Source organism: Mus musculus, chromosome 3 (assembly GCF_000001635.26).
Source record: "Mus musculus strain C57BL/6J chromosome 3, GRCm38.p6 C57BL/6J".
NCBI classification, from domain to species: domain Eukaryota; kingdom Metazoa; phylum Chordata; class Mammalia; order Rodentia; family Muridae; genus Mus; species Mus musculus.
Window position 1 is genome coordinate 88,804,966 of NC_000069.6, and position 27,876 is coordinate 88,832,841.

A 27,876-nucleotide genomic window follows, 5' to 3' on the forward strand; every position below is an offset into this window, starting at 1 on the left:
TCTTTCCAGGAGAAGTGATAAGTTCATTACAAAGTCTTTTCTGGGCCAGGAGAGATGGCTCAGTAGATGGGAGCAGTGGCTATTCTTTCAGAGGACCCAGGTTCAATTCCTAGAACCCACTTGGTAGATCCCAATTGTCTGTAACTCCAGTTCCATATGATATCCTCCTTTGGCCCCCTCAGGCACAATGTCCTTGTGTTTTGTGACACAAGACTCATTACACACACATACGTCTATTCATTCGACATAGGGAGCCCAGGCCAGACCAAAGTACACATACCATGAACAAAGTTCAATTTGTTGAACCAGTGAGGTGTTTTTTTGAAATTTATTTATTTTATGTATATGAGTACATTGTAGCTGTCTTCAGACACACCAGAAGAGGGCATTGGATCCCACTACAGACGGTTGTGAGCTACCATGTAGTTCCTGGGATTTGAACTCAGGACCACTGGAAGAGCAGTCATTGCTCTTAACTGCTGAGCCATCTGTCCAGTCACATCCAGTGAGTTTTATTGGGTTAATTAAAGAAGTAGGATGACTCAATGACAGCTGAATCACCCAAAACTCACCCCAGCGTGGGTGACAGCTCACCAAATCTGGAAACCTAGAGCACACTACAGGCAGCTAAACAGTTTGGGGTGTTCTTTCTATGTGGGCCTGTTGATCTAACCTTCTTCCAGGCTGCTCTGCTGGTTTCTGCTTTTTAGGATGCTTGGCTGATCCTTTCTGTTTGCAGCTTGATTTATCTTAGACTCACTCTTAGCCCTTATGATTGTTTTCTCTTAGGAAGGAGGGGTCTAGTGAGTTTGTTCAATTTCAGTGACTTCCTAAAGCTATTTTTGAATTATTTTCTAACTTGCATGAAGAGCTTCCCTGAATGATGGGATGCCTTGATCTTGGAGAAAACTTCTATACAACAGTGTGGTACACAGACATACATGTTGGCATAACACTCATAGACAGGAAATAAATGTAAATAAATCTAAAGAAAAAAGAAAATATCTTCAACCTATTACAAAAGTGTACTGTCTGGTTTGTGTGTCAACTTGACACAGCTGGAGTTATCACAGAGAAAGGAGCTTTAGTTGAGGAAATGCCTCCATGAGATCAAACTGTAAGGCATTTTCTCAATTAGTGATCAAGGGGGAAAGGCCCCTTGTGGGTGGGACCATCTCTGTGTTGGTAGTCTTGGTTCTATAAGAGAGCAGGCTGAGCAAGCCAGGGGAAGCAAGCCAGTAAGGAACATCCCTCCATGGCTTCTGCATTAGCTCCTGCTTTCTGACCTGCTTGAGTTCCAGTCCTGACTTCCTTGGTGATGAACAGCAATGTGGAAGTGTAAGCCGAATAAACCCTTTCCTCCCCAACTTGCTTCTTGGTCATGATGTTTGTGCAGGAATAGAAACCCCGACTAAGACAAAAAGATATCTTTTATCTATTGCTATAATACTGAAGGCTCCTGGGAATTTGATAACTTGTTGGTCGTGGCCATGTGAGCAGCTCTTTTTCTGAATATTGTCACCTTTATCTTTTGTTTTATTTTTACCCAGAACAAGATGTAGGGGAGCAGTTATGGTCAGGGTGTTCTGGTACGGTCAGGAAGCATGAGAAAGGAATTTGAATGGCTGAAGTGAGTTCCAGAACAGCCAGGGATACACAGAGAAACCCTGTCTCAGAAAAAACCCAAAAAAAAAAAGTTATTTTCATGGTGGTTGTATAGTAATGTTTGAACTAACAACTCATCTCTCTTCATCTGAGCTGTTAGATTTTAGTGTATTTCTTTCTTGTTACATTGTTGAAAGGTCTTGCTAGACTTATTTGTTATTTTTGTTTTGTTTGTTTCTGATGCTGACAATAAAACCCAGAACTAATACTTACAAAACAAGTGTTCTCCATTCTAGTGCATCCTCATTCATGGCTTTGAGTTTTTTAAAGAAATGAATGAAGAGGGCTGGCTTAGCAGGGCACTGAGAGACCAAGTGCTATACTTTTGGAATATACTTTGTTCTGTTGGTGTTAGGAAGAGTGTCAGCCAAGGACCGCCAAGACAAAGTTCTCAGCACAAAGGAGATTTATTTGCCCCAGAGAGACAGAGAGCAGGGATAAAGGTCAAAGACAGGAGATAGAGGATAGCTGAGAAGGGGAAGGGTACAGGGGAAAAGTGGGAGGAGTCTTTCTCCCAGAAGACAAAGGACTGCCTCTGAATTGAGAGGAGACAGACAGGGTCCATAGGCAAGTTGTGGTTTATAAAGGTACAAGGGAAAAGCCTGTGTTAGGATGAGGTGTTTTAATTTTAAGTGGGCATCTTAATTAGGTGACCTAAAGGGAACTTTTTGATTGCTGGACTTAAATACTTTGTCAGCCTCAAGAGGAGGAAGTAGCCAAGTAAAGGAATCAACCTTGCTGGCTAGCTCTAATGGTTGTTAGCAAGCTGGAAGGAATGGGAGAGAGGGGCAAGGCCTGCCGGAGCCATGCTTGTCACACTGGAGCTAGCTAGAGTCCCTTCAATTTGGAAGAACTCATAAAGTAGTATGTGTTAGTACAATGCAAGGATGATGAAGTCCCACTAGCCTGTGGCATTGTACTACACTGTTGTTTCTCTGCTTCTAGATTTTCATTTCATTTCTTTTCTCTGTGTGTTTTATACAGAGAAGTAATTGTGTTACAGTAAGGTGGAAAACATTTCAGAATATTCTTTGGAATAGTTGGAGATTGACCCAGGGCTTCAAGCATTCTAGATATGAGCTCAAACTATCCTCTAACACCAGACTTCTTTTATTTGAATACAGTGCTAACAGTCAAGGGAAATATTTGCTTAAGGGTCAAGAATAGTGAGCCATCATGATCAAAGTAAAACAGATGTTCATGTTTTGTTGTTACAAGGAATTTGCTGTTTTGTGGACCTAGGAGAAAATGCATGTTCTATCCTTGTTGGGAACAGGTTTGAGGAGCCGTTGGCCAACTTACTAAATGAGCGGCACCGGACAGTGAAGGAGCTGCTGGAGCAGCTGAAGATGAAGAAACCCTCAGTCAGACAGCAGCCTGAGGTGGAGAAGCTGAAACCGCAGGAGGAGGCAGCCCATCAGACTCTGGTCCTCGACCCAGCACAGAGGAGCAGGCTTCAGCAGCAGATGCAGCAGGCAAGGCTTCTCTCTTTGTCTGTATTTGCATTATTTCTTGGCTTAGCACTGAAGCCAGAAGTGAGCAGTGTGGTAAAGTCAGAGGTGGCTGTCCTACTTCCTGTTGGAACCGTGGGCCATAGGACCGTCTGTTTGCTACGACCTTGAGAGAACTTCATGTTCGTGGCCTGTGGGTCAGGTAGGAAATCAAATAAAGACCGAGATAATGTGTAGGATTGGAGATTTCAGAATTCTTAGTATTACATTCAAACTCAAATATCCGCCTGTATTAGTTTTTCTTGTTTCATTCTTAGTCTCTCTAGTTTGAGGGTCAAATTTGTCTGAGTTTGGTTTGGCCAAAGGAACATAACTCAAATATGCCAAGATCATGCTTTGCTCGTCTTACTGAGAAGCAAGATACATGTGGTACAGTTGGAAACATTATAATGTGTCTTTTTTTTTCCTTCCCAGCATGTTCAGCTGTTGACACAAATCTACCTTCTCACCACCTCCAACCCCAACCTCAGCTCCGAGGCCAGTACCACCAGAGTATTTCTTGTAAGGTTCCATACATCCATAACTCGGAAGATTTAAGTATGAAATCCGTTTAACTGTTAATGTTATGCACGGGTTGTCATCTACATCTCTTCTTCTTCTCTCCTGGATGTGTTTGTTCACTGTACCTGCCTGTCCTGTGACTTCCTCTGTTTGCATGACAGAACACTAAGTCTGGGGAAACTTGAACACCATTTAAATTGCATCCTCCTCATCTTGAGAATTTTTTTTTTCTTTTTTGGAGACAGGATCTCTTGTAGCTCAAGCTGGCCTCAGACTCATGAGTTTTCTTCATTGTCCTGCCTCGACTCGATCAGAACTAGAGTTACAGATGCCCACTACTGTGCCCAATTTATGGGCACTGTGGGTATATCCCAAGGCTGCTTCCTGTGTGTTAGGCAAGCATTCACTCACTGAGCTCCGTGGCCTTTGATACTCCTCTTTTTATTTATTTATTTCATGTATACGAGTACACTGTAGCTGTCTTCAGACACACCAGAAGAGGACATCAGATATTACAGATGGTCCTGAGCCACCATGTTGTTGCTGGGAATTGAACTCAGGATCTCCAGAAGAGCAGTGCTTGTTCTTAACCAGTGAACTATCTCTCTAGCCCCCTGAAAGATTTATACATTTTACTGGGTCCTCCCGCCTTCCCACTCTGCTTTCTTCCTCTTTTTCCCCCCCCAGTCCTTTCTCATTCTTTCTCTTATCTCAAGGAGGTAAGAAAGAAGTTCCCATTGGGAGGGGCTTTCTGAGAGGAAAACTCTGGACAAAGCCATTGTGGTTTCATGGTGTGCTTGCCAATATGCCAAACTTCCTCTGTGGTAATAGAGGCTTTGCACTTCTTGTGTTCAGAAGATGGTGAGAAAAAATAGTTTTTGACACATTATCAAAAACCTTTTGAAAATTAGATTTATTTTATGCCTATCACTATTTTGCCTACTACTGCACAACATGTGTACTTGATGCTTGTGGAGACCAAGTGACAAATCACCTCGAACTGGAGTCATGGATGTTCTGTGAGCTACCACATGGGTGCTGGGGACTGAACTTGGGTCCTCTATAAGAGCAGCAAGTGCTTTTTAACTGCTGAGCCAGCTCTCCAGACCATATGAAATTTAAAAAGAAAAACAAAAAACAGGAGGCAGCTCAGGTGGTGGCGCATGCCTTTAATACCAGCATTCAGGAGGCAGAGGCAGGCGGATCTCTGAGTTCGAGGCCAGCCTGGTCTACAGAGTGAGCTCTAGGACAGGCAGGGCTGTTACACAGAGAAACCCTGTCTTGAAAAGAAAAATAAAAACCAACACCCTCCCTTCCCCCCCCCAAAAAAAAAAAAAAAAGAAAAAGAAAAAAAAAGCCAAATCTAGAGGTGTGGTGCTGCTGTTCATTTTCTGTACTGAGTATTTGGTGAATGAGAACGGAGGAGCCTGAAGTAGTCTGTTCAGGCCTAGAGAGCAAGACTGTCTTGAAAAGCTGGGTCTGTGTGGGGGAACCTAATATCCTGCCATTCTTCCTCGCCACAATGCTGAGCTTAAATCTAGGGCTTTTAGCATACATTGTGATGGCTCAGCTGCCGAATCATCCATGTACCTGGCGAGCAGAACATGCAGTGGACGGCTGAGGAGTGTTACAGCCCGAGACTTAAACAGCAGGGCCTGGGGCTGCTTCTCCAAAGGACCTGGGTTCAATTCCCAGGATGCATTTGGCAGCAGCTCACAACAGTCATAACTCCAAGTGTCAGGGAGTCTGATGCCCTCACAGACCTACATGCAGGCAAAACACCAATGCGTGTAGAATAAAAGTCAGTAAATAACTTAAAAAAAAAAAAGGCAAATGACTGTAGATCTAGTTCTTGAGTGACTGAGGCCAAAGACAGATTTTATAATGGAATGATATCAGTAAAGATTTCTGCCTGCCCCTGATCTTGTTGCAGGAAGGTCCCTTCCCCCTTAAGAGCTTGAGGACTGTGGTGTGGTGTTAGCTGTCTGGAGTTACCTGAGAACTCCTTTGTGTCCTTTCTTCCCAGAAAGAGCTGGGCACCTTTGCTGAGAATTCCATTGCCCTTCACCAGCAGTTCAACCCCAGGTTCCAGACCTTATTCCAGCCTTGTAACTGGATGGGAGCTATGCGGCTCATTGAAGACTTCACCCAAGTCAGCATTGACTGCAGCCCTCATAAAACCGCCAAGAAGACTGGTAGGAGATGACTGTGTCAAGTCCAGGTTGAGATTGGCAGTGAAAGACTCGAGTCTTTAATGTGTTTGCTGTGATTCTTAGGGCACAGGAGATTTGTAATTTATTCTCTCTGTCTTCTATACATTCAAGGAGACCGGGCATGTAGCTCATTGGTAAAGTACTTACCTATACGGAGAGACAAATGTTCATAGTTCATTTCTAACTTGAGGCTTAACTCCCACAGCACTATTACATTCAAGTTGGGAATGTCACTGCTACTTTCTATATTTTTTAAAATTATATTTATCTAATTCCGCACTCACACACACACACACACACACACACGCACGCACGCACACACACACGAAGAGAGAGGAGAGGAAGGGAGCACACATACCATAGTACACCGGACAGCTTTGGCTGTTGTTTCTCCCTCTACCATGTGGGTCCCAGGAAGTAAGTTCAGGCCATCAGCAGGCTCAGGGGCAGGTTTGTCTATTGAGACATCTCACTGGCATCCAGAGCGAATAACCAAAGTGTAATGTTTTTTTATCTGGAAAGAACAAACGTCTTGTTGAAGATCTTTTTGTCTTGTAGAGACTTTTTTTTCTCGAGACAGGGCTTCTCTGTGTAGCCTGGGCTGTCCTGGAACTCACTCTGTAGACCAGGCTGGCCTCAAACTCAGAAATCCACCTGCCTCTGCCTCCCAAGTGCAGGGACTAAAGGTGTGCGCCACCACCACCTGGCTGTAAAGAAACTGTGAGTCTAGCAGCGTGTGTGGGTTCTCTTTTTTTTCTTTTTCTTTTTTTTTTTTTTTTTTTCCGAGACGGGGTTTCTCTGTGTAGCCTTTGCTATCCTGGAACTCACTTTGTAGACCAGGCTGGCCTCGAACTCAGAAATCCACCTGCCTCTGCCTCCCGAGTGCTGGGATTAAAGGCATGCGCCACCACGCCCGGCTGCGTGTGTGGGTTCTCTTAGTGCCTTGTGTGTCTGTGTCAGTGGAGAAAGTGTACCTTATAGGAACAGACAAGAGAATCAGCTTGGCAGACCTCCTGTTAGCAAGTGTTACGTTGGAGTGACTGGAAACTTGAGGGGTCAAGTACGAGGAAGAGCCTGTGTGAGTGCTGTGTGGACTTAGGCCTTGGTGAAACTCTTTGGTCCTTGCATCATATTTATCTCAGATGTTCTTTCTTACAGCCAGTGAATTTCCCTGTTTGCCAAAGCAAGTGGCTTGGATCCTGGCCACAAACAAGGTTTTCATGTATCCAGAGCTCCTCCCAATATGTTCCCTGAAGGCCAATAATCCTCGGGATAAGACCATCTTCACCAAGGCTGAGGACAAGTACGTATAGTGAAGCTGACATTAGTGCAGTAGCGAAAGTAGAGACAGTGGTTTGAGAAGCTTGGGGCAAATAAGAATTGTGTAACAAGGACATAGACCAAAGAAAAGCCATGTAGAGACAGGAGTTTATCAGTTTCAGTCCTGTCTTTCCCAGGGGATGCCATACATACTGTTAAAACTTTATTCTGATTTTATTTTTGAGTATGGGTGTCTTGCCTGCTTGTATGTCTGTGCAGCTTGTGCGTGACAGTGCTGGCAGAGGCCAGCAAAGGCCTAGGAGCCACCATGTGGGTGCTAACTGAAGCTGGGTCCTCTGCAAGAGCAGGCTGTGCTCCTAAGCACTGAGCCCTCCAACACACACACACACACACGCACACACACTCACACACACACACCCACACACACACACTGTTGGTCTTTTTTATTTTTATTTTTTTGTTCTTAGCCTTTAGTTTTCTGATGCTCCCACTTCTAATTTTAAAATCCTACAAAAACCAAAAAAACAAAAACAAAAAAACCCAACAGCCATAAATACAGGGTATTGCTGAGTGATGGTGGCACATGCCTTTAATCCTAGCTTTTGGGAGGCAGATACAGCAAGTCTGGTCTACAAGGAAAGTTCTAGATCAGCCAGGGCTACACAGGGAAAACTTGTCTCAAAACAAGACAATAGCAAAACAAAACAGAAGAACATCAGATTGTCATTCTATGCTTGAGTTATTCATGATTTATTTATTGTTGTCTGAGTTAGGCACTCATGGATCCAAAGCTAGATTTGTATCAGCCATATTACTGTGGATGACCTTGAACTTTGAACCCTCCGGCCTCCACATCCTAAGAACTGTGATTTTAGGGTTTTTTTTTTGTTTTGTTTGTTTGGGTTTGTTTTTTTATTTTGGTACTGGAATTTGGTTTTTGGGTTTTACCTTTGGGGGAGGGGTTTGGATACAGAGTGATATCATGTAGCCTGTGCTAGCCCCCAATTATAGCAGTACTCCCCCCTCAGCCTCTCAAGTGTTGAGATTGCAGGAGTGTGCCACCATGCCTGGGATGACTTTTTCTGAGGTGTAATGCTCTTTTGCTTGTTTGTGAATTGTATGCTGTCTCATTTGTGCTTGTTCAGTGCTGTTTCTCAGGTCTTCTATTCTCTTGAAACCAGTCTAGGGCATGAGAGAGTTCAATCCCAGGGTCTTCCATATGTTAGGCAAGCACTGTAACCAATGAGTTAGCTTGTGCCAGGGAGCCAGGCTGGTCTTGACCTTGGCATCTCCTGCCTCAGCCACCTCGGTGTTCAGAGTATGCAGTTGCTTGAATTTTTTTTTTTTCTGTCACCAAGAATGTTAGTGCTTTAAGCATATTTATTTTCAGTAGTGCTGGTGATTAATCCAGGGTCATTGAGCTTTTCATGTTTGGTTATTAAAATACGCAGTGATCTGTAACTCTCTAAGGGTGTGGGAGGAGGCTGTGAAGCATGCAGGTTGAAGAGCTCCTTGCAGAACCATATGTGACTTTGGTTCTCTCTCAGTCTGTTGGCTTTAGGACTGAAGCATTTCGAAGGGACCGATTTTCCTAAGCCTCTGATCAGCAAGTACCTTGTAACTTGTAAGACTGCTCACCAGCTGACGGTGAGAATCAAGAACCTCAACCTGAACAGAGCTCCTAACAACGTGATTAAAGTGAGTGAGTGAGTGTGTGTGAAAACTCCCTCTGCCTCCTTTCCCTCTCAGCTGTCAGTGATGGGAGGCTTTTGTTATAAAAGTGTTTTATCCCTTTTCCTGGTAGCCCAGGTGTTTGGGAAGGTGGTAGGCTTACTGTGGTGTTACTCAGCAGGGTTGGAACTGACTTCTTGGTTTTTGGAATTAGGCCTAAATTACTAACTTTCAGTCATGGACTCCTGTCTGTCTTCCTCTCCCTGCTTTTCTGCCTCCTTCCTTCAGTGTTAGACACTGATGTCTCACTGAACCCTGTCCCTAGAACCCTTCCTTATTCATTCACTATTTCACAAATAGATCGGGGTTGTTGTTGTTTTGGTTTTTTGAGACAGAGTTTCTCTGTGTAGAACTGGCTGTCCTATAAGTCACTCTATAGACCATGCTGGCCTCGAACTCAGAAATTTGCCTGCCTCTGCCTCCTGAGTGCTGGGATTAAAGGCGTGGACCACCACTGCCGGGCTCATTTTTAAAGGCTTTGTCAATTTCTATGTGCATCTGTGTGTGCCTGAGCTAAAGGCTTTGTCAATTTCTATGTGCATCTGTGTGTGCCTGAGCATTTGTGCACCATGTTTGTGCATGGCCTGTGGAGGTCAGAAGAGGGCACTGAATTCATTACCCATTGTGGGCAATTGGACTGAACCAGGTACAGTGTGAGAGCAGCAGAACTTTAAACTATTGAGCCATTTGTCAATCTTCCTGATTTATTTATTTATTTATTTATAAATCACACTTATTTACATGGGCAGGGTTATACACATGTCACAGTATGCACATGAGGTCAGAGGACAACTTGAGGAAGTCGGTTCCTCCTTGTACCAGGCTCATGCCTAGTGACTGCACCATTTATTCTAGTTATTAGCTAGCTTGTTTGTTTGTTTGAGGCATGTCTCTCAGTGTATGTTCTTCATTTATTTATTCACTGATTGATTGCGACTGAGTCTCTGTGGACCTTTGTCTGTCCTGGAGCTTACTATGTAGACCAGGCTAGTATACTGACCACATGGAGACCCTTTTTTCTCTGCCTCCCAAGTGCTGGCATAAAAGTATGTGTCACCACACCTAGCCCACTTACTTTTAAAATGAAACTAACATAATCTGTCTCTTTCTCTCTTCTTCTTCCTCCTCTATCTCCTCTTCCTCCTCCTCTTTCCCTGGGATTATAATCAGGTTCCATTGTGCTTGGTTCATAGTGTCTTTTCCAGTTAACTACTTAAAAGTAGTTTCTGGGGGGCTGGAGATATGGCTCAGCGGGTAAGAGCACTGACTGCTCATGCAAAGGTCCTGAGTTCAAATCCCAGCAACCACATGGTGGCTCACAACCATCCATAATAAGATCTGATGCCCTCTTCTGGTGTGTCATAAGACAGCTACAGTGTACTTACATATAATAAATACATAAATAAATCTTTTTTAAAAAGAGCAGTTTCTGTGTGTAAAATGAGATAAAGCTCTATATGCAAGTGAAGACATTTAATGAGATTATTTTGATCGTTTACTTCTGTTCTTTCTGACCTAAACTTCCACGTTTCCCTACAGTGGGGGTCATTGAGAAAGATAGGTTTGAGTTTTAATGGTAATCAAAATGGATGTTTGCATTTAGATACTAAATAATTGCAAAATCTTCATTAATTAGAAATACTGTTTTTGAACTGCAGAAACATTCAGGATATACTCCTGATACATTTGTGTGTATGAAACTATCAGCCATCCCATTTACCAGTCTGAAAGAATATGACTTATACTCTGTGTTTTCATGTTTAGTTTTATAAGAAGACCAAACAGCTGCCAGTTCTGGTGAGGTGCTGTGAAGAGATCCAGCCACATCAGTGGAAGCCACCTTTTGAGAAGGAAGAACACCGGCTTCCATTCTGGTTAAAGGTCAGGCCTTCCTTCAAAATCTGTGTGAGGCAAAAGTCACTGACAGCTCCTGTAGGAGTTACATGATAATTTCCCAATGTAAATTCTGGACGAGTTTATAGAATTGAAATGTTCTTGTGTTAGAAAATTGATGCAGAGAAATACCCGTCTTGGAACCATATGTTGCGGCTCCCTTTCAGTAGTGTTCAGAATCCAGAAAGCTAAGTTTTCCTTTCCCTTAACGTCTGCTGTGTTCTAGAGCAGAGTGTTCTTGTCCTGCAGGCCAGTCTACAGTCCATTCAGGATGAACTGCGGAACATATCCGAAGGCGCTACAGAGGGAGGAAGTGTGACCACAGCCACTGAGAGCAGCACCGATCAGCACTTACAGAAAGCCAGCCCTGCCCTGGGAGATGAACCTCAGTACCCACTGCTGCTACCCAAGGGTGTGGTGCTCAAACTGAAGCCGGGTTCCAAGCGTTTCTCCAGAAAGGCTTGGCCACAGAAGCGGCCATTGGTCCAGAAGCCCCTCCTTATCCAACCCAGCTCCTCTGTTCAGCCTGTGTTCAACCCTGGGAAAATGGCACCGTGGCCAACTCAGTCAGAAGTTCCTCCAAGCAACACAGTGGTCCAGATTCCTCATCTGATCCAGCCAGCCGCTGTCTTACAGACACTTCCAGGGTTCCCTTCAGTGGGGGTTCGTGGAGAAGATGGTTTTGAGTCTCCAACATCACTGCCTGCTACGCCTTGTGGGTCTGAAGCCAGGACCAGCTTCCCCTTGTCTGAGACTCAGTCAGAACCTCCTTCTTGCTCTGCACCCAAGTTAATGCTGCCCTCTCTGGCCCCTTCTGAATTTCGAAAGCCATATGTGAGGTGGAAGCCCACAAGAAGAAAAGGAGCCAAGGCGTCCCCCTGTGTGAAGCCTGCTCCCGTCATCCACCCGAAACCTGTCATCTTCACAGTTCCTGCCACTACAGTAAAGGTTGTGAGCCTTGGTGGTGGCTGTAACATGATCCAGCCTGTTAGTGCAGCTGTGGCACCAAGTCCCCAGACCATTCCTATCACCACTTTCCTTGTTAACCCCACTACTTTCCCCTGTTCATTAAACCAGCCCCTTGTGGCCTCCTCCATCTCCCCCCTAATTGTTTCCAGCAATCCTCTGACTCTTCCTGTGACATCTATTCCTGAAGATAAGGCCCAAGTGAAGTTGGATGTTGCTGAAGGGAAAAATGCTCCTCAGAACCCTGAGTCCAAATTAAAACCCCAGGAGCTAACTCCTCTCTGTACCACTGTCTTCTCCAAAGAGGAGCCCAAGTCCTGGCATTCTTCAGCAGATACGGGAAGCCAGGAAGCATTCTCTGAATCCAGTGCCTGCAGCTGGGCTGTTGTCAAAACAGAAAGCCAGGAAGGCTCTTCTGAAAAGAGTGCCTGTGGCTGGACGGTTGTGAAAACAGAAGATGGTGGGCATGCTGTGGAGCCATTGCCTCAGAATCTCCAGGACTCTCTGAGCTCTTCATCGAAGGATTTATTAAATATGGTCAAGATGGAAGCTCAAGATTGCATGGTGGAAATCTCCAGCAACCTTCCCAAGCAGGACATTGGGGAGGAAGTGAAAGAGGAACGCTCTATGGAATTAGACAGTGAGTCCCCACAGGAGAAGCCGAGTAGTACCAGTGAGATGAGCAAACAGACAGTCCTGCAGAGGGAAGACACGCAGGCCGCCAAATCCCCTTCTGTGCCCCAAGACGCTGCTGCTGAGGGACGAACAAGTAGTCATGCAAGCAGAGGACTGCCAAAAAGCACTCTGTCCTCCATGGGCCAGGGCGGGGGGCTGAGCGGTCCTCCAGGGAAGCTTGAGGACTCGGCCAATGCTGACGGCCAGTCTGTGGGAACCCCAGCAGGACCAGACACTGGAGGGGAGAAGGACGGGCCTGAGGAAGAGGAGGAGGAGGACTTTGATGACCTCACCCAAGATGAAGAAGATGAACTGTCATCAGTTTCTGAGGAGTCTGTGCTCTCTGTCCCAGAGCTCCAGGTAAGGGCCAGCGCGGCTCCAAGTAGAATGGGGACTTGGAACAATGCTTACTCTATTACATTATAGCCATAAACCCTTACTTGACTTTTGAGTATCTGTGGAACATAGTTTTGACCTCTGTGTGAATTGCTGTGTATAGGGGACATGTTCTTTGAATTGAACTCATTGAAGTGTTAATTTGAGTTACTTGAGCACACTTATTTATTTTTTTTTTTATTATAAGTAAGTACTTTGTAGCTGTCTTCAGACACCCCAGAAGAGGGCATTAGATTTCATTAAGGATGGTTGTGAGCTGTCCTGTGCTTGCTGGGATTTGAACTCATGACCTTCAGAAGAGCAGTTGGTGCTCTTAACCACTGAGCCATCTCTCCAGGCCCAATTTTTTTTTTAAAATATTTTACGCTATTCATTTATTTGTATGGTGAGTCCATGTGATGACATGTGCAGGGGTCAGAGGACCAGGACACGTGGCTATCTCCTTCCATCATGTGGGTCCCAGGAGCTGAGCTTTGTGGTCAGACTCTACAGCAGGTAACGTCGCCTCACTGACTGCCTAGAACATACATTACATGCCACAAAAACAAACAAATAAACATGCAAACAAAAATCCTTCATGGCCATGAGGCCACGGGTGAAGTCACCTGTCGCTCACCCTAGTACCAAGTGGTATAAAAGAGACTATCATGAATTTTCCAGGGACCCATCCCGAGTGCCATGGCATACATGTTCCTCGGGGCTTGTACACAGCACAGCCATCAGCAAGTGTGACTTTAAAAAGAATAGCCCATAAATCCCGGAGAGATGGTTCTTCAGTTAGGGTCATTTGTTGTTCTAGCACATGCAGGTTTGAGTCACAGCACCCATATGGCTGCTCACGACCCATAGTAACTCCCGTTGGACGGAATCAGTTGTCATTTGCAGGCATGTGGTACACATACCTACACACAGGCAAAATTTAAAAATTATACAGTAATAATTAAAAATAATTTTAAATAGTCATAAGAATTGAGGAATAGCCTGTTTGTTTGAGGCAGTGTCTCTCAGTGTATGTTCTTCATTTATTTATTCACTGATTGATTGCGACTGAGTCTCTGAGGACCTTTGACTGTCCTGGAGTTTACTGTGTAGACCAGGCTAGTATACTGACCACTTGGAGACCCTTTTTTCTCTGCCTCCCAAGTGCTGGCATAAAAGTATGTGTCACCACACCTAGCCCACTTACTTTTAAAATGAAACTAACATAATCTGTCTCTTTCTCTCTTCTTCTTCCTCCTCTATCTCCTCTTCCTCCTCCTCTTTCCCTGGGATTATAATCAGGTACCATTGTGCTTGGTTCATAGTGTCTTTTCCAGTTACTACTTAAAAGTAGTTTCTGGGGTGCTGGAGATATGGCTCAGCGGATAAGAGCACTGACTGCTCATGCAAAGGTCATGAGTTCAAATCAGCAACCACATGGTGGCTCACAACCATCCATAATGAGATCTGATGCCCTCTTCTGGTGTGTCATAAGACAGCTACAGTGTACTTACATATAATAAATACATAAATAAATCTTTTTTAAAAAGAGCAGTTTCTGTGTGTAAAATGAGGTAAAGCTCTATATGCAAGAGAAGACATTTAATGAGATTATTTTGATCATTTACTTCTGTTCTTTCTGACCTAAACTTCCACGTTTCCCTACAGTGGGGGTCATTGAGAAAGATAGGTTTGAGTTTTAATGGTAATCAAAATGGATGTTTGCATTTAGATACTAAATAATTGCAAAATCTTCATTAATTAGAAATACTGTTTTTGAACTGCAGAAACATTCAGGATATACTCCTGATACATTTGTGTGTATGAAACTATCAGCCATCCCATTTACCAGTCTGAAAGAATATGACTTATACTCTGTGTTTTCATGTTTAGTTTTATAAGAAGACCAAACAGCTGCCAGTTCTGGTGAGGTGCTGTGAAGAGATCCAGCCACATCAGTGGAAGCCACCTTTTGAGAAGGAAGAACACCGGCTTCCATTCTGGTTAAAGGTCAGGCCTTCCTTCAAAATCTGTGTGAGGCAAAAGTCACTGACAGCTCCTGTAGGAGTTACATGATAATTTCCCAATGTAAATTCTGGACGAGTTTATAGAATTGAAATGTTCTTGTGTTAGAAAATTGATGCAGAGAAATACCCGTCTTGGAACCATATGTTGCGGCTCCCTTTCAGTAGTGCTCAGAATCCAGAAAGCTAAGTTTTCCTTTCCCTTAACGTCTGCTGTGTTCTAGAGCAGAGTGTTCTTGTCCTGCAGGCCAGTCTACAGTCCATTCAGGATGAACTGCGGAACATATCCGAAGGCGCTACAGAGGGAGGAAGTGTGACCACAGCCACTGAGAGCAGCACCGATCAGCACTTACAGAAAGCCAGCTCTGCCCTGGGAGATGAACCTCAGTACCCACTGCTGCTACCCAAGGGTGTGGTGCTCAAACTGAAGCCCGATTCCAAGCCTTTCTCCAGAAAGGCTTGGCCACAGAAGTGGCCATTGGTCCAGAAGCCCCTCCTTATCCAACCCAGCCCCTCTGTTCAGCCTGTGTTCAACCCTGGGAAAATGGCAACGTGGCCAACTCAGTCAGAAGTTCCTCCAAGCAACACAGTGGTCCAGATTCCTCATCTGATCCAGCCAGCCGCTGTCTTACAGACACTTCCAGGGTTCCCTTCAGTGGGGGTTCGTGGAGAAGATGGTTTTGAGTCTCCAACATCACTGCCTGCTACGCCTTGTGGGTCTGAAGCCAGGACCAGCTTCCCCTTGTCTGAGACTCAGTCAGCACCTCCTTCTTGCTCTGCACCCAAGTTAATGCTGCCCTCTCTGGCCCCTTCTGAATTTCGAAAGCCATATGTGAGGTGGAAGCCCACAAGAAGAAAAGGAGCCAAGGCGTCCCCCTGTGTGAAGCCTGCTCCCGTCATCCACCTGAAACCCGTCATCTTCACAGTTCCTGCCACTACAGTAAAGGTTGTGAGCCTTGGTGGTGGCTGTAACATGATCCAGCCTGTTACTGCAGCTGTGGCACCAAGTCCCCAGACCATTCCTATCACCACTTTCCTTGTTAACCCCACTACTTTCCCCTGTTCATTAAACCAGCCCCTTGTGGCCTCCTCCATCTCCCCCCTAATTGTTTCCAGCAATCCTCTGACTCTTCCTGTGACATCTATTCCTGAAGATAAGGCCCAAGTGAAGTTGGATGTTGCTGAAGGGAAAAATGCTCCTCAGAACCCTGAGTCCAAATTAAAACCCCAGGAGCTAACTCCTCTCTGTACCACTGTCTTCTCCAAAGAGGAGCCCAAGTCCTGGCATTCTTCAGCAGATACGGGAAGCCAGGAAGCATTCTCTGAATCCAGTACCTGCAGCTGGGCTGTTGTCAAAACAGAAAGCCAGGAAGGCTCTTCTGAAAAGAGTGCCTGTGGCTGGACGGTTGTGAAAACAGAAGATGGTGGGCATGCTGTGGAGCCATTGCCTCAGAATCTCCAGGACTCTCTGAGCTCTCCATCGAAGGATTTATTAAATATGGTCAAGATGGAAGCTGAAGATTGCATGGTGGAAATCTCCAGCAACCTTCCCAAGCAGGACATTGGGGAGGAAGTGAAAGAGGAACGCTCTATGGAATTAGACAGTGAGTCCCCACAGGAGAAGCCGAGTAGTGCCAGTGAGATGAGCAAACAGACAGTCCTGCAGAGGGAAGACACGCAGGCCGCCAAATCCCCTTCTGTGCCCCAAGACGCTGCTGCTGAGGGACGAACAAGTAGTCATGCAAGCAGAGGACTGCCAAAAAGCACTCTGTCCTCCATGGGCCAGGGCGGGGGGCTGAGCGGTCCTCCAGGGAAGCTTGAGGACTCGGCCAATGCTGACGGCCAGTCTGTGGGAACCCCAGCAGGACCAGACACTGGAGGGGAGAAGGACGGGCCTGAGGAAGAGGAGGAGGAGGACTTTGATGACCTCACCCAAGATGAAGAAGATGAACTGTCATCAGCTTCTGAGGAGTCTGTGCTCTCTGTCCCAGAGCTCCAGGTAAGGGCCAGCGCGGCTCCAAGTAGAATGGGGACTTGGTACAATGCTTACTCTATTACATTATAGCCATAAACCCTTACTTGACTTTTGAGTATCTGTGGAACATAGTTTTGACCTCTGTGTGAATTGCTGTGTATAGGGGACATGTTCTTTGAATTGAACTCATTGAAGTGTTAATTTGAATTACTTGAGCACACTTAATTTTTTTTTAAATGTTTTATGCCATTCATTAATTTGTAGGTGAGTCCTTGCGATGACATATGCAGAGGTCAGAGGACCAGGACACGTGGCTATTTCCTTCCATCATGTGGGTCCCAGGAGCTGAGCTCTGTGGTCAGACTGGACAGCAGGTGTCTATACCTGTTGAGTCGCCTCACTGACTGCCTAGAACATACATTACATGCCACAAAAACAAATAAAGAAGCAAGCAAAAACCCTTCATGGCAACGAGGCTACGGGTGAGGTTATCTGTTGCTCACTCAAGTAGCACATCGTAATAAAGAGACTGACTATCATGAATTTTCCAGGGACCCGTCCCGAGTGCCATGGCATACATGTTCCTCGGGGCTTGTACACAGCACAGCCATCAGCAAGTGTGACTTTAAAAAGAATAGCCCATAAATCCCGGAGAGATGGTTCTTCAGTTAGGGTCACTTGTTCTTCCAGCACATGTAGGCTTAAGTCTCAGCACCCACATGGCTGCTCACGACCCATAGTAACTCCGTTGAAGGGAATTTGATGCCTTTTGCAGGCATGTGGTGCACAGATCTACACACAGGCAAAACTTTAAAATTATACAGTAATAATTAAAAATAATTTTAAATAGTCATAAGAATTGAGGAATAGCTAAACAGTAGAGCTAGTGTACTGTCGGGTATGGTGTTGCACATCAAGTCCCAGCACTTGTGAGGCAAAGGCAGGCAGATCTCTGTTCCAGGCCAGCCTGGTCTTTAGAGTGAGTTCCAGGACAGCCAAAGTAATCTTGTCTTGAAAAACCAAACCAAACCAAACCAAACCAAACCAAACCAAACCAAAGAGTGAGTTCCAGGACAGCCAAAGTAATCTTGTCTTGAAAAACCAAACCAAACCGAAGCGAACCGAACCGAACCGAACCAAAGCAAAGCAATGTAGCACGTGTACTTAAAAAAGTTGCTAAGCAAAGCTGTCCTCAGGACCTCAGGCTTCTCTGGTTCTCAGTGTTGGCCCTGCTCTGCCTCTGTGCCTTATGCTGCTGCTGCTGTACTTCAGCTTCTGGGAGCTGCAAGGAGCCCTTGGAAACATTTTCGGTGTAGTACAACCAGTTTAATCCAATCCTGACTTCCTTACAAAAGAGTGAGACCCAGACTTTGTTTAGTGTATTTGGCTTTGATAATTACTGGGGTCCCCCCCAATCTACTTTCCTACCTGCTGGCCTGGCTGCCTGCCCCGCGGTGTTCCCCAAAGACTTGCTGTTTCTCTTGGCCGTGTGCTCATGGTTCCGCTCCTCTCTCCTCTTCCTCATTTTCTTTGTCTTGGCTTTTCTGCCATGCACCAGCAGGTAACTAAAAAGCCTGCCCATGTCTAATCCCTCTGCTAATGGTTGTAGCCATTTTTATTCAACCAGTATCTTTAAATTAAGGAACAAGGTTTGCACAACAAAAGATGGCATGCAGGAGAAATCACTCATAAGTAGACCTTCTGGTACACATTTTATCATTCCATGCATAGCAGCAGACAAAACCTCAACAAAATGGTGCTTTTAGGAAACAATGGAGAAACTGACTTGGCTGGCATCTGAAAGGAGGATGAGTCAGGAGGGTGAGTCTGAGGAAGAGAACTCCCAGGAGGAGAACTCTGAGCCAGAAGAAGAGGAGGAAGAAGAGGCAGAAGGAATGGAAACCTTGCAAAAAGAGGATGAAGTGAACGATGAAGCCGTTGGAGATGCTGCCAAGAAACCCCCTTCTACCTTGGCCTCACCTCAGACTGCTCCAGAAATAGAGACCAGCATAGCCCCCGCAGGTAAGTGCAGCAGCTCTCCAAGCTGCATTGCCCAGAGACAGAGTGCAGAGTGCGCTTTGTCACCTGGAGCTTCTCTTCCTTCCCCAGACAGACGAGAACCGCCCCTCTGCAGAGCCTTAAATCCTCATCAACACCCGGTTTACACTAGGTTGCCCTGTGTTTTTTCCGTGGTTCTTGCCTCTTGTGTGCCTGAGGCTTGCCTCTTGTGTGCCTGAGGCTAAGAGCTGTTTGGCCTTCATGTTCCTCCTTCAACTTCTCTTCTGTCGTTTTTAGGTAGCTCAGGTGGTATTTCTGTTAGGCCACCTCTCCCCCTTCCCAGCCTTGGACTCCTTTCTCAGCTGCAGAACTCCTGGTCAGCTTGCGTCCCGGACACTGTTGAAGGGCGTGTGGTGCACTGCGCAGTGCTGGTGCTGTCCTGGAGGCTGGCTCTGCTGCTGACCTAGCTATTCTTCCCTAGCTGTGCCGTGATATTAGTCGGAGTGCACGGGGTGGCCTTTACGCTGGATAGCACAGTTTCAGGGATTGAGAAGGAATCTTTTTCACTACTCCAAGGGGAGAGCATCAAAGCTGCTGGAAAGGGACGGAGCAGTCATCGGGCTCGAAACAAACGGGGAAGTCGGGCTCGGGCCAGCAAGGACACCTCCAAGCTGCTGTTGCTGTATGATGAGGACATTCTCGACCGGGACCCACTCAGGGAGCAGAAGGACCTGGCGTTCGCACAGGCTTATCTCACCAGGGTAGGCAACTGCTGCCATTCCTGTCAGTCTGCGCATTTGTAGCTGCTGCTTTGGAGGAAGAAGCTTTAAACATGATTGGGGCTGGGGGTGGGGGTGGAGGTAGCTTAGCAGCAGAGTACTTGTCTAGCATTCTAGCATGGGCAAGGCTGGGTCAGCCCCAGCACAACCAAAAACTAAGTCTTTTCTCTAGGTGCACAGTAGACTTTGTGTCTGCCGCTGCGTTCTCTAACAACCGGCAGGAGACGTGTGGCTTGGTCATCGGTGCCCCTACCCTCACTCATCTCACCTCTCTTTCACGCAGAGATTAGGCTATTGCCCCCCTCAATGGCAAGTTGTGACTTCCCAGATTGGGCTGACATAGGACCTTCACTGAGCACTCAGGGTGTGCAGGCTGGGAGAGCTGGGCTCAGGAGCGAACCTCGGTCTTGCGTGTCTAGGCACACTGTGCCGCTTCCTCCTTAGTTAACTCAGCAAAGGGAGGCCCTCCGAGGGGTAGGCATGACTTTTTCCTTCTGTTATTGTTTTAGTAACATTCTAAGTTTGTGTATTCTGTACCTTGGTATGACGTGTCTTAGAATTCATATCCATATGCCTTACCTGGATGATGCAGTGCTGAAGTCAGAACCCGTGAAAATCAGTCCCTGGTTTTTAAAGGGTTAAAGGCTGTCCAGTTGCCCCTCCGAGGAAAGGAGTTGTGCCTTGCTGCTTGTTCTGTGTGTTGTTACTCCTTGGGTCAGAGGAGTGCCTGTGAAGGGAGCTCTCAGAGCCGTGTGAGCACAGCTGCCTTCTGTGCCCTTGTCGGTTAGGATTGCAGGCCCACAGAAGGATGCTGACCAGTGCAAGTATTCCTTGTAGGTACGCGAAGCTCTCCAGCACACCCCTGGCAAATACGAAGATTTCCTTCAGATCATCTATGAATTTGAGTCAAGCACCCAAATGCACAGCGCTGTGGATCTCTTCAAAAGCTTGCAAACCCTTCTCCAAGACTGGCCTCAGCTCTTGAAGGACTTTGCTGCTTTCCTGCTGCCTGAGCAAGCCCTGTCGTGTGGACTCGTAAGTCCACTTTGACGGGCAAAGACTTTACAGCTGACTCCGGGGCAGAGGCAGAGGGGCTCAAATGCAGCCAATCAAGACAGTTCCAGTTTTCCCGTTTGTTTACAGGGTTTTATCTGTAGTACAAGTGGAGATCTTGATACGTCACACTCTGCCCTCCCTTCTGAAAAGTACATTTAAAAATTTTTTTAAAATATATGGACTTTCTAGGTAGCCCCTGTTGGCCTGGAACTCATTGTTTAGGTGAGGCTGCACAGAGATCCTCCTGCCTCTGCCCCTCAAGTGCTGGGATTGAAGGTGTGTGTCTGATTATAGGGGTCCCTCTAATGGTGAGTGGTGTGTAGTGCTTATAGCTCTATTCTAGTGCTACCAATATATTGCTGCAAAACAAATCTTGGGTCTGGTTTTGTTTTTTTCTAAGCATTATTCATACTGGGATGCCCTAGAACTATGTATGTAGACCAGGCTGGCATCAAATTTCTATGAAGTTACAGATATCTGTTTCTGCTTCCTGAGTGCCAGAATGAAAGACATGTGCTACCACACCCAGCCTGTTTTTCTCTCTCTTAAAGATTTATATGAGCTGGAGAGATGGCTCAGAGGTTGAAATCACTCACTGCTCATGGAAAGGTCCTGTGCTCAAATCCCAGCAACGACGTTGTGGCTCACAACCATCCTCAATGAGATCTGGTGCCCTCTTTTGATTTGCAGTCAGAACACTGTGTATATAATAAATCTTTGACAAAAAAATTATACCTACTTTTTTTTTCTGGTTTTTTTGAGACAGGGTTTCTCTGTATAGCCCTGGCTGTCCTGGAACTCACTTGTAGACCAGACTGGCCTCGAATCAAGTTTTTTTTTTTTAAAGATTTATTCATTATTATACATAAGTACACTGTAGCTGACTTCAGACACATAAAAAAATAAATAAATCTTTTTTTTTTTTTTTTTTTGAGACAGAGTTTCTCTGTTTAGCCCTGGCTGTCCTGGAATTCATTCTGTAGACTAGGCTGGCCTTGGAACTCAGAAATCCATCTGTCTCTGCCTCCCAAGTGCTGGGATTAAAGGCGTTCTCAACCACTGTGCTCCAAGAAGCCTGAGATGTGATGGTCTTTCCTGGTTTCTATGGGCATGTAACTATTGGTGCACAGGCATACTTGCAGGCAAAACACCCATAAAAACAAAACTAGGTCTCACTCTGAAACTCTGACTGGCCTTAAACTTGGAAAGATCTGCCTGCCGCTGCCTCCCCAGGGTGTCATAACTCTGAAATCCTTTCTATCTCAATATTTCACCACTCGGTGAAAGCTGAGAACCAGTCGGAAATAAACAGTCTTCATTTTGAAGGAATATAGGTAAGGAGAAAGGCCATTATTAACACTTGAAAACATGATGTGCAGGCCCATGTCTTATCCATACTCCTGTTTATATCACTCGGTAAGATAACTGTTTTTAGGGAGAAGTTAGGAGGCAAGAATCCCATCCTGCTTGTTCGCAAACCTGAGTTTCTGACATTTAACAAAAGCTAAATAAGTCTGTGTGTAAACAACTGTGTGGCCAATCAGAATGGCTCCAATATGAAGACAAGGCTCTCCACTGCCCAGTCAGGAGCTTTCTTGCAGATTGTTTGCTATTGTTTAGTGAAGGTGAACATTGACTGACTGACTGACTGACTGACTGAGAAGAGGGCAGAAGGGAACTACCAAGGGAAACATTAGGTCTCAGTCTCCCAAGTGCTGGGATTACAGATGTGAGCCACCACACCTCGTAGATAAGTGTGTGTGTGCAATGTGTTCGACGGCACGTACACTCACTCGGGGGTGGCGAGGGGGGAGAGGAAGGCAGAGGATAAGGTTCTGGAGTCCATTCTCTCCTTCCCCCAGGCATAGCTGGTGGAAGTCTCATAGCTGGAACATAGCTCATCAATCAGGCTTGGCAGCAAGCGCGCCCCCCACCCCCCCTTAGCTACCTTGCTGGCCCAAGACAGATATTTTTTTTTAGCGTAATTTGAAAATGAAGTCTAAAAGCCAAGACTGGGAGACATCTGTTTGCACAGTTCTTTGGCTCTATGGTGTTGTGTCACTGAGGGAACCTACTGCTACGTACAATGTATCGACTGTTACAGAGACAACAAGGATAGGTAGAGAGAAGACAGGCAGTGTCATGGTTCTGGAGGACCAAGGAGGCTTCCTTACTTGCTCACTGCCATCCCACCTCTGCCCTACCTTCGCATCCATTTCAGTATTGTTCCCTCTGTCCCCAAAAGCCAAGAACTTGAACTAGAAACAGCAGATGGTGAATTCAAGGCCTCTTCCTTGCTCTAATGAAAAGTTTGGTTTGGTAGTATTAGTGGTGGTGGTGGTGGTGGAGGCTGCGGTTGGAGAGATGGCTCAGCAGCTAAGAGCACTGACTGCTCTTCTGAAGGTCCTGAGTTCAAATCCCAGCAACCACATGGTGGCTCACAACCACCTGTAATGAGATCTGATACCCTCTTCTGGGGCATCTGGAGACTGCTACAGTGTACTCATTTATAATAATAAATAAATCTTTGGGCTGGAGTGAGCAGGGACTGAGCAAGTGGGGTTGACTGGAGCGAGCAGAGGTCCTAAATTCAATTCCCAACAATCAGATGAAGGCTCACAACTATCTGTACAGCTACAGTGTACTCATATACATAAAATAAAAAAAAAATTTAAGATGTGTTTTTGCTGTGTAGCCCTGGCTCTCTCAGAACTTATTCTGCAGACCAGGCTGGCCTCAAACTTACAGAGATCCTCCTGTCACTGCCTGTCTAGTACTGGGATTCAGGGACTGCGCCAGCATTGCCCAGCTCACTACTCAGTGAATGCTTTAAATAGCTGTGGGGCTTGCAATGTAGTTCCACTGATAGAATGCTCGCCTTCACTGCTCGAGACCAGAGTTTGATCTCCATGTTTGCAATTGCAGTGCTCAGACGTGGAGGTTGGAGGATCAGGAATTCAAGGCCATCCTCAGCTACAGAGCAAGTTCTAGGCTAGCCTGAGCTACATGAGAACCTATCTCAAAACAAACAAACAAATTAGGGCTAGGGAGATGGCTCAGTGAATAGAAGTATTTCTCTCACAAGCACAGGAATGTGAGTTTGAATCCTGGGAACCCGTGTAAAAGCTGGGCGCACAGCCCATGCATCTGTATGTCTATACGTCCTATGGGAAGACAGGAATCTCCAGAAATTCAAGGCCCAGCTAGCCTTCCATATGCAGAAGAAAAATAACAAATGAGTGTCAGGTGTGGTGGTAAACTCCCTTAATCTTAGCATTCAAAAGGCAGAGGAAGGAGGATCTCTGTGAGTTTGAGACTAATACCATCTATAGAGCAAGGTTAGGGACAACCATAATCATATAGAGATACTGTCTCAAGTAAGACAAGACAAAAGCAAACAAAAAGCCATGAAGAAAGAAAGAAAATAAGCAGCCAGGTATAGTGCTGCACACCTTTAATCTCAGCATTTAGGAGGCAGAGGCAGATGGAGCCTGTGAGATTGAGGCCAGTCAGGTCTACAGATTCAGTTTCAGGCCACCTGGAGCTACATAGTGAGAACTTGTCTCAAAAACCAAACCAAACTAAACCAAACCAAACCAAACCAAACCAACCCAAACCAAACCAACCCAACCCAAACCAAACCAAACCAAACCTAAGTATAACAAAAAGACCCGTTTTGAAAGAAGGTAAACGATATGGACCGACATCCTAGGTTGTCTTCTGTTGTGTGTCTGTGCACACAGAGTGAATGTATGATTCAACCAATAAAGAAGAAAATAATTTATTCTCCTGATTGGTTACTTTTTGTTTTCAAGGTCATATCTAATTGAATGTTGACCTGTGTATCCTCTGTCATGGGCTGGACTTTAAAGGACTTTGTAACAAATGAAAAGGGCAGAGTGGCTATTCTCTCTGTGACAATCTATAAGGGTCTAGGGATCTGGAGACAAAGGAGATAGTCCCAATTTCTTTGGCTTCTGCTCAGACCAGAATTTTTTTAAAAAATTAGACTATTTAATTTCTTTAAAAAAAAACAAAAGGGCTGGAGAGATAGCTTAGTGGTTAAGAGCATTGACTGCTCTTCCAGAGGTCCTGAGTTCAATTCTCAGCAACCACATGGTGGCTCACAACCATCCATAATGAGATCTGATGCCTTCTTCTGGTCTGTCTGAAGATGGTGACAGTATACTCATATACATAAAATAATTTCTTTAAAAATATATTAAATTTTGTTTTATTTAATATTTATGTGACTATTCTAAATACGCGAGTGTTTAGGCTGTGAAACTCAGAAATGGACACTGATTTCTCTGGGCTGTAGGTATGATCTTTGTGGACCTTCATGTGGGCTCTGGCAATTAATCTTGGGACTTTTGTAAGAGCAACAAGTGCTCCTAACTGTTGAGCAAACACTTTAGTTCCCTGAGTATTTTTTATTTGATTGTTCGATTTTTTTTTTTTTAAACAAGAATGTCATGTAGCTCAGGCTGGCCTCAAAATGGCTATACAACCAAAAACTGGCCTTGAATTTTTTGTTTTAAATATTTCAAAAACCATATTACTATGTGTGCATGTGCGTGTGTGTGACATGCCATGAGTGTATGGGTAAAGGTAGATGACAGCTCTGTGGAGTCCTTTTTCTCCTTCCACCTTCATGTGGGCTCTAAGGCTAGAACTTAGTTCGTTAGGTTTGAGCCCAAGTGTTCTACATACTGATCCATTTTCCTGCCTTGGCCTTTGAATTCTGAATGTTCTAAACTCCACCTTCCCAGTGCCATAGGACTGTAGTGTGATCCACCATGCTACGATCACTTTTTTACTTTGCATTATTTTTTCAAGGTTTCAGTCTCTAGCCCATGCTGACTGGTCTCACTCAGACTTACTTTGAATTCATGACACTTCTCCCTCTGCCTTGAGCCACCATTCCTGGCTTCTTGTTTTTAGGGACCAATCTCATGACCTTGTCCAGTCAGGTTTTGAACTCAGGAAGTAGCCCTAAACTGGCCTTGAACTCAGGAAGTAAAGAAACCACAAGTCTAGGTTTTGTTTCATCTACTCTCAAAAGGCTCTAGACTTGCAATTAGAGAAAGGACGCTGCTGGAAGAAGAGAGTTTGAGAAGCAAAAGATTGTGAAGAAAATCCTGGGTTTTTCATGTGATCACAAAATGGATTTCGGTCTGGGAAACTCAAGACTTAAAGGATAGAGACAGAGAGCAAAGCTGAAGAAATACATAAGATCCAGCCTTGGGGTCAAATGGGAACAAGGGCTGAGGGGTGTGAAGATCCATTGTCTGGATGCTTTCGCTGAGATCTGATGGCTTGTTATGTGGAGAACATTGGGTTCCGTTCAGTTACATATGCCTCTTACTTGGGAGTGAGAAAGCCATTTTTATTTTATTTTTTTAAAGATGGCTTGTGTCTCTACCCTAAATTTTGGAACCTAATGTTCACACCTGGATTGTCTGAGGGATATACTCTCTTAAGGAATATGAAGGTTCTAGGTTCGCTCTGCAACAACTCTTACTTGATTCCTCCAATCGAAGGACAATTTTATTTTACTATTTATGTGGTGTGGAGCACAGCATGAGAAGTTTGCGCTCCTGGATCGTTATGGAGGAGTTCCCCAAGAGGAAAGGACTTGGCCAAGCCTCTCTTGCTTTCTTTCCCACCTATTTACCACAGCACTTTCTGCCCCAGGGAGTGTAAAAGTGCTCTGAGAACCCAGAGGGCTAGGTCGCAGACCAGCCACTCCAAGATGACGTAATGCTTTCTGTGGTACACAAAGCAGCCTCCCCCGGGCTGGGCCTCTCCAGCCCCTCCCCCAGGCCAGGATTGCCTCCCTGGCCAGCACCAGCGCGGGTGAGTACCCCTATTTGAAAAGCCAGACCGGGAAAACAGGGAACAAAGGCCCCGGAAGGGGCGCCTAGGCACTGCCAGGAGGTTCAGAAATAGACATCACGTCATCTCTCCGCCCGGCGGCGCCAAGCGCCATTTGGTAACACCGCGAAGGACTACACCATTACGGTGCAGAAAGAAGCATGCAGGGCTAGCATTTTACCCCAGCCCTAGCAACCCTCTGACCGGCTTAAGGAGTGGCTTCATTTGTGCTCCCCACCCCCGCACCCTTCTTTCCCTGGAGGCCTCCGCCTCCCTTGGCTTCCAGCCATACAGCCCATAGTCTCCACGCTGCCATCTTGATGTCCCATCCCCCTCCCCACTTTCCTCTTCTGCAGCCCTCAGAAGTAGGAGGGGGAGGAAGGGGCACCGCCCTGTGTGCCCCTAGGGGGAGGGCTCCGCCTACCTCACCTCTCTTCCTCCAGAAAGAGGGGTGGGGGGGGGTTGTTCACATCCTCTGCAAGCTTGCCATTTCTCACCTCCAGACGTGCTGACAGTGCACCATCAAGGGTTTACCATCAAGGTTTTAGCGTCCTGGACCTGCCTATCCTCGGTGGCACTCTGCCCTTGCCAGAGCCTGCATCCCACAGCTGAAATTCAGAGGTTCTCCACAGCCTTCTACTCATGACCTCAGGCCCTATTCTGGCTGGGCTGGCAATGAGAGGGTCCCATTTGGACTTCACTCCCCGCCCATTCCTCAGCTATCTGGCATTGCAACGGCACTGATCGCCCCCAAATTAGTTTGTCAGGCTCTACTTACCAAAGCTGGGGCGTATATTTGTGATCTCAGCCATGTTGTAATCAGAGGCTGTTGATAGAAACACTTTTGCAGAGGTCAGACAACTTTGGGAATCTCGGTCAGTACCGAGGCCGCGGCTGTAGACCTCCAGATCAGGGGAGGGGAAGGTGCATGACCGATTGCCCCTGCAGTACGATCCCTGGTTGCTAGCTGCGCTTTCCTCTTAGATGCTCCAGGGATGCTCTGAGCTAAGGATGCAGGTGCAGTCAGACTGGTCCTGATGAGAGATAGGCTCCGCCTCTTCTGAAAGGCCCTTGGCAGAAGACTCCGCCTCTGCCCGAAAGATTCCGGAAGCTCTTCGAGAGAAGACCCCGCCCACTGCCGAGTTTTTCCGAGGATGAGTCTCCGCCCATTCACAGGCTGTGGGCGATTGTGGCTAAATTTCAAAGCCCAGTAAGAAGTGTGGGTGTTTAGCTAGCTCAGTCGCACATCCCTGTGACTATAGCACTCAAGTGGGTGAGGAAGGAGAGTCAAGGACAGTCTTGGATAGGTCTCCAAATACAGAAGGGCAGGAAGATAGTCGCTTTAGCGTCTTCTGA

At 45.9% G+C, this 27,876-nt stretch overlaps 1 long non-coding RNA gene and 1 pseudogene across 5 annotated transcripts in view; one reads left to right on the plus strand and one right to left on the minus strand.

The window, feature by feature from the left end:
• The window catches only part of 5830417I10Rik (RIKEN cDNA 5830417I10 gene), a 52,315-nt pseudogene extending 27,909 nt beyond the window's left edge, over positions 1 to 24,406 (plus strand). The window contains exons 7-18 of the transcript NR_028359.1: positions 2,942 to 3,140; positions 3,591 to 3,677; positions 5,704 to 5,872; positions 7,049 to 7,193; positions 8,719 to 8,869; positions 10,667 to 10,783; positions 11,045 to 12,796; positions 14,705 to 14,821; positions 15,083 to 16,834; positions 18,577 to 18,832; positions 19,385 to 19,569; positions 20,425 to 24,406. The product of NR_028359.1 is annotated as an RIKEN cDNA 5830417I10 gene (transcript). The remainder of the gene's footprint in view (positions 1 to 2,941; positions 3,141 to 3,590; positions 3,678 to 5,703; positions 5,873 to 7,048; positions 7,194 to 8,718; positions 8,870 to 10,666; positions 10,784 to 11,044; positions 12,797 to 14,704; positions 14,822 to 15,082; positions 16,835 to 18,576; positions 18,833 to 19,384; positions 19,570 to 20,424) is intronic.
• 1500004A13Rik (RIKEN cDNA 1500004A13 gene) lies at positions 324 to 27,582 on the minus strand. Of its 4 annotated transcripts, none has more exons than NR_160678.1 (4): positions 27,299 to 27,582; positions 6,249 to 6,404; positions 5,673 to 6,037; positions 324 to 3,307 (listed from the first exon to the last, which is right to left on the minus strand). It is a non-coding gene; the product is annotated as an RIKEN cDNA 1500004A13 gene (long non-coding RNA). The 4 variants fall into 4 exon arrangements; NR_160679.1 differs by lacking the exon at positions 5,673 to 6,037 and adding an exon at positions 20,167 to 20,449; NR_160680.1 differs by lacking the exon at positions 5,673 to 6,037.
• Positions 27,583 to 27,876: the final 294 nt, after the last annotated feature.